Here is a 6,903-nt window from a genome sequence, read left to right as displayed (position 1 = left end):
GTTTGTATTCAGTTTGACATCTATCAGATAAACATGACTCCTCTTCACCCCCCCACAGCTCCTCTAACAGCAGATCCCATCTGTACTTCACTGTCTCCACTGACACTTGTACTGTCCCAGTTTCTCACTTTGTCAAGTCAAACTTTATTTGAACACCACAAATCACTGTTTATTAACACAACAAGCGTCTGACGTCATCACATCCTGTCAGAGACACACAGGTACGATGGGAAGTGAGGTCGGTGTTGGATGTTGGATAAGATCAGGGAAAGTTCATGAAGTCGACTCGTCCTTTCATACATGCAGAGAAACACATGCAGACACACACGTGTCTTTCTTTGACATGAACAACTAACATTCCTCTGATTGTGTGACCTGAACCTGAACCCGAACCTGAGCCTGAACCTGAACCTGAACTGAGTCGTCACAGTCCTCCATCAGTCGCTGTAGTAATGTCTTAAGTAATGACCTTGACCTTTGACCTTTGACGAAATCTAATCAGTTCATCCTTGAGTCCAAGCGAACGTCTCCAGGAGAATGAGACAGCTGGACCGAGGCTGTGTTCAGAACCACTAACCTGCTGCCTGCTACTCACTCAGTGAGTATATACTGTACACACAGTAGACCAGGGGTGGGCAATTACTTTTTCCAAAGGGCCACATGACAAACCTGAGCTGTGTTAGTTGAGGGCCAAACCAACAATAACCTGAACTGGAGTAAGTCAAAAATACAAGCCATAAACCGGAAAACAATAATGACATCAGTATTTCATTTTATTTTTAACACATTATAGACAGAATAGTTGTTTTGCAATTAATTAACTTTCTAGCGATTCTGTGGGATATGACATAACTTACCTTGGCAGCTGCTCCCTGGATGCAAGAAGTTTCGTAAAAAGAAAATCCTTGTTGGTTTTGCAGTTTAGCAAAAGCATCCACCTCCTTGACCCGCTCTTCATCAGACAACTTCTTGTATTTTTCTGCATGTTTGGTCACGTATTGCCGATTTAAATTGTAGTCCCTAAACACAGCGACCTGCGCACCAAAAACTAAGCACACAGCTTTTCCTTTGACTTCTGTAAATAAATATTTTGCAGCCCATGCCTTGTTAAAAATGTGGCATTCGGTATCAATCTTTCTGTTTTTCGCATGAGCTGACATTTAGAGGGTCTGTCGGTGAGCTTTCACCTGCACATGCGTCCATACATAAATAAAAGTCACACTTTCAAAATAAAAGCAGCACAGCGTGCATGGCGTGAACTAGTTTTCATTTACATGTCTTGTTTGTGAGTGACTGCACACGGGCCGGGCAGGAAGGGTCAAGGGGCAGGATGTGGCCCGCGGGTCATAAAATGCCTAGGTCTGCAGTAGTAGGACGTCACCGAGGGGGGGCAGCCCAGTGTAGTCTGCAGTAACGTCCTGCGTCCAGAGGAGCTAGTGTCAGGAGGCTCTGCCTTGTTGCCCGCAACCATGGTTTGAAGAGCCGCAATGCATCATGGGATACTTGAGTATGTCCAGTATGGTCACAGGGACACCTAACCTAGTTTACATCCAGGGATTCCTCACACTACGCAGCTGGAACAAGCGTTAGCAGGTGGTTCGTGGGTCCAGACTAAACATTTGTTCATTATACAGATAAGAAGCTGAATGTGAGCAGGAGGGGGGTGATCTTCATCATCAACATCATCTTCATCATCTTCGTCATCATAATCATCATTATCGTTATCATCATCATCATCATCATCATCATCTTCATCATCTTCATCATCATCATCATTATCATTATCATCTTCATCATCATCGTCATCATCTTCATCTTCATCTTCATCATCATTATCATCTTCATCATCTTCATCATCTTCTTCATCATCATCATCATCATCATCTTCGTCATCTTCATCATCATCATCATCATTATCATCTCATCTTCATCATCATCTTCGTCATCTTCATCATCTTCATCATCATTATCATCATCATCTTCATCATCATCATCATCATCATCTTCATCATCATCATCATCTTTATCATCATCTTCATCATCTTCGTCATCTTCATCATCATTATCATCATCATCTTCATCATCATCATCATCATCATCTTCATCATCATCATCATCATCATCATCATCATCATCTTTATCATCATCATCATCTTCATCATCATCATCATCTTCATCATCATCTTCTTCATCATCATCATCATCATCATCATCATCATCTTCGTCATCTTCATCATCTTCATCATCATCATCATCATTATCATCTCATCTTCATCATCATCTTTGTCATCTTCATCATCTTCATCATCATTATCATCATCATCTTCATCATCATCATCATCATCATCTTCATCATCATCATCGTCATCATCACCTTCATCATTGTGCAGGTTTCTGAGTGCAGGTCTGAGCTCAGTGAACGACTGTAGGTGCAGAGGAGGAAAGTTTGAGGCTCCACAGTCAGATGTTCTGTGAGGAGAGTGGGTGTGGCAGTGGCAGTGGGTGTGGCAGTGGGCGTGGCCCCGCTGCCTCTGTAATGTGTAATGGATTCAGTCCACAGGAGGTCGTAGTAATGAGTCGTCTAAAAGCAGCAGCCTGCGGTAATACACACACCAGCCTCTGATCATCCGTCTGTCTGTCTCACACCCCCACCCCCCTCTGGAGGGAGGGAGAGTATGTGGCCAGAAGTATGTGGACAGCACCATGCAGGTACTTTTGTTCTGGGTCTGTCTGCAGGGAATCATAACGCTGCAGCTCACAGCCACGTTTCAGTCAGTGTCAGTCACCAGGCTTTAATCAGCAGCTCACACGGCAGCAAATAATTATATGATAATTCAGCCGACATGAATATTTCCTAAAATACTGGCTCCACTCATACACACAGGACCTGGTCTGAGTCTGGGCTGGTGCAGGATCATCACACCTTCTCCTGTGTGTGAATAGAATAGAATAGAATAGAATAGAATAGAATAGAATATCTATTGTCATTATACAGAATTGTGTAACGAAATTCTGTCCGACTTTCCCAGTGTAATAAAAATCATTTCAAAGACACACATCAACAACAAAAGCAATACGTCTGTGTAAAGTTAAGAGCAGCATCATTGCATCGTAACAATAATTCCCTAAATAACTGTGGTCTGTTCAGCAACTACAGTGCATGTAGTGCACGTGTAACTCTGTGTGTCATAGTGGGGGTGGGGCGATGGAGGCCACAGCTCTGCAGTAAAAGCAGTTTCTGCTGTTTCGTCCTGGTTCCTGCTCCATGGCTCTGAGGCTCTGAGGCTTCCTGACCTCAGTGTGAGTGAGGTCATGTTTGTCTGCTGCTGGATTCAGTGGTGTCACTGAGAGTTCATCAGGTCACGTGTTCAGCAGTAATAACTCAGTCCATGTACAGAACCTCAGCCGTCAGTGCGTCCACACCAGCACGTTTCCTCCATCCAGACAATGACTTAGCTGCGTATCAGAAATAATCTAACAACACCTGAAAACACAGATCACATGACCGTCACGTACACTGGGCATGTGCATGCTGATTAAACAGGAAGCAGACTGTCTGATGTGCAGCTGGATGCTGATGAACAGCACTGATGAACTATGGATGACAACCTCACATATCAGGGTCTTCATGGTCTCCACCCTCCTTGTCTGTGTTTGTGTGTGTAGGTGCTGTGGGCGGGGCTTCATTTACCTGGCTCTGGAGATTACCCACACCTGCATGAGAGTGCAGAGACTCAGGTCTTTTGTTCCATAGTGAGAGCTGCTGCACATGTATGAGCTGTTGGTTTGACTGAGGTGGAGGTGAGATCAGCTGTTCGGCCCAGATGCATGCTGGTTATTCAGACTGTGTGAAGACTTTGGCAGTTTGCTTCACCACCGACCGATGCAAGTTAGCAACTGAAAAAGGCTGCAGACGACGGAGTCGATGTGTGGCTGCATCTTATTGCAGAGCCCAGTGGGGGGGACGTGGCCTCGCCCGCCCAGTGAGAGAGAGATGGAGGGAGGTTAAAGATAAAGACGAGCGAGCAAGTATTAGAGTGAAATGGTCCGTGAACTGAAAGGCTTCTGTGTGTGTGTGTGTGTGTGTGTGTGTGTGTGTGTGTGTGAAAGAGGCGGGTTTGTTGTCTAATCATGTGAATAATTTCTGGGTTTCTCTTCAACACTATTGAAGCAGTGACACTGAAGTGAGGCGAGAGGATTAAAAGGATAATTCTTCATTGTTGTGTATTTCTTGTGTGTTTCTGTTCTGTTCTCCATCTGTAACAACAACAGTCCACTCACCAAGTTGATATCTTCGATCTGGGAACATGGTACCATCACTGAAAAGGCATCAAAGCAGGTTTAATTTCAAACGATGGACAGAACCTGAGAAAACTAGAGAGGCCGCGTCACAAACAAACAAACAAACAATCAGGTGAAAACACAACCTCCCAAAGTTTTACTAAACCATATATTATATTGGCGAGGGCGGGGTTCACCCTGGACAGGATGCCAGTCTATCACAGGACTGACACATAGACACAAACAACCACACACACCAGACGGCAACTTAGAGTCACCACTCAACCCAATGTAACCTGGAGAACCCAGAGGGAACCTGGAGGGAACCCACACAGACACACAGCAAGGCCCCAGGCCCGGGGTTCAAAACCAAAACCTTCTGGGTTCAAATCCCAGGACGGCACTAACCACTGCACCACCGTGCCGCTGTGTGTGTAATCAATGACACAACAACAAGGATGTAGAAATTTCATATGTGAAGAAGATTTCTGCAATGATACAAATAGCTCCTTGAAGATTATAGTGACACATCTGATCATGTTTGGTTTCTCTCAGCTATTAGTCCGTGTGTGTGTGTGTGTATGTGTGTGTGTGTGTGTGTGTGTGTGTGTGTGTGTGTGTGTGTGTGTGTGTGTGTGTGTGTGTGTGTATAAAGAGGTCTGCAGAGTGGAAAATGATGGCTTGTGAAGAGCCTGTTGTTGGACATCAACAGGAAACACTAACAGCCTTAAGTGGCATTAAAGACCCACTCCAGTGTGTGTGTGTGTGTGTGTGTGTGTGTGTGAGTGTGTGTGCGCGCATCCTAATTGGTGCCCTATTTGTTGTACCATGTGGGTTTTTTCTCCTCTCTCTCTCACACACACACCAACACACACACATCAATGCAGTTTAATAGAAAGTATAAAGACTGTGTGTGTGTGTGTCTTTTTATAACTCCTGTCTGTAACTAATGTTGATTTTCTTCATGTTTTATTTCCCTGTTCTGTTTGTAAAGCAGAAACCGTGAGGAGCAGTGAGAGGGAGCAGCCTGAGCCCGGTGACACCTTCACCATGTTCCAAACCTTCATCAAAATCTCAATAAAATAAAAATGTTAGAACATCAACAGAGTGAATGAAAACTGTTCTGATGCTTCCTGCTGATACGTCCAGCATCACTGTGTCCAAGAGGGACGTCTGACCACCTCCTCGAAGAGTGGGGTTCCTCTGTGGGGCTGAGGGAGGGGGAGGAGGGTGGAGGAGAAGGGACTCCATCCTGGGATGGGCTGTAAACCCGTCTGTGACTGGGAGAGAACAGTGGAACAGCACATCAGCCCAGACAGTCACTGACTGTTCTGGGTTCAGCCTCACCTGGACCAGGTGTTTCGTAGAGGTCATGGAGGATGAGAGCAGGCCTCAGTGAGGTGTAGATGTAATTGGCACAGTCGTGTTTGTATGTTCAGACTGAAAACATGTAAAATGAGCAGTAAATACACAGAAGTCTGGTGGAGACTGAGTTTGACTGAGTTTGATTTTGTGTGAAAATAATGAAAAGTAGTCCTCGACGATGATGATGATGATGATGATGTCATTATTCCAGTCTTCATTTTTTAGACATTTAGAAACAAACTGATGTTTTGTCACTTTCATTTCAGCTCCATCAGGTGGACAAACCACCTGAAACCAGCTGCCAGGTGTGTGTGTGTGTGTGTGTGTGTGTGTGCATGTGTGTGTGTGTGTGTGTGTGTGTGTGTGTGTGTGTGTGTGTGTGTGTGTGCGTGTGTGTGTGGCAGGTCATCTGATCTCATGAGAGGTCACAGTGAGGTCACGGGGTCACTGCAGGTTATCAGGGTCTCAGTTAAAGACAGAGGTCTCACTCCAGCTCTTCTCTGAGGGACGGAGTCATGTTTCATCGTTTAAACTTTTATCCACCTGCTGATGCTGAAGTGACCTCTGACCTTTAATGACATGTGACTTTACTCTGGAGTGGTGTCAGCACCAAGACCAGGTCCCACACTGATCAGACTTGTGACACCTAAAGAGGCGCGCCATCAGGACAGGCAAACCAGGTAAATGCTTGGGGCCCTTAAGGGGAAGAGGGGCCCCCAGTGGCCCTTCATAGTGGTGAGTTTTGCAATGACAACTATAAACCCCCTTAATCCCCTCATAAAGACACTACACAGTGCACTGTTGCTGCTCAGTGGGGCCCCTGATGATGTGCACATCTACCTATAGTCTGCATGTGAGGCGTTTAGGGGACATCTGTGAATTGTACCATTCTTTAATTAGATTCTTTGCCTTGGCCCCACAGTCCAGGATCAACGCTGACGACTCTGCATAACAGAACCAGTGTCAGAGTAAAACAGCTGTTGTCTGAGACTGAGCAAAGAAACCCCTTCATCTGGGACTTACAGCCAACTGATCACATGATTGATCACATGTCTTTCCAGAGGAGGAATAACCAATCACAGACAGATCAACATCTGCCATATTGATCATCCATCCAGAGATTATGTTTCCTGCAAAACAGATTTGCTGTTGCAAACTAGTTGTATAGAAACGTAGTTTTAGGAGACACAGCTGCAGAAACACGTCGACTGACTGAATCAACAGAAACCAGGATGATGACGGCAGCTCTGCTGGGTT

General features: G+C 45.2%; 1 long non-coding RNA gene across 1 annotated transcript; it reads left to right on the top strand.

Moving 5' to 3' along the window:
• Positions 1-2,133: 2,133 nt before the first annotated feature.
• LOC139617536 (uncharacterized) lies at positions 2,134-5,690 on the top strand. The gene is made up of 3 exons (XR_011689147.1): positions 2,134-2,709; positions 3,667-4,025; positions 5,279-5,690. It is a non-coding gene; the product is annotated as an uncharacterized lncRNA (long non-coding RNA).
• Positions 5,691-6,903: the final 1,213 nt, after the last annotated feature.

The sequence above is a fragment of the Trachinotus anak genome, unplaced genomic scaffold (genome assembly GCF_046630095.1).
Source record: "Trachinotus anak isolate AG129_WGS33_773 ecotype Australia unplaced genomic scaffold, CSIRO_AGI_Tana_v1 ptg000093l, whole genome shotgun sequence".
NCBI lineage: Eukaryota > Metazoa > Chordata > Actinopteri > Carangiformes > Carangidae > Trachinotus > Trachinotus anak.
Note: the sequence above shows the minus strand (reverse complement) of the source record. Positions and strands in the feature narration are given on the sequence as shown.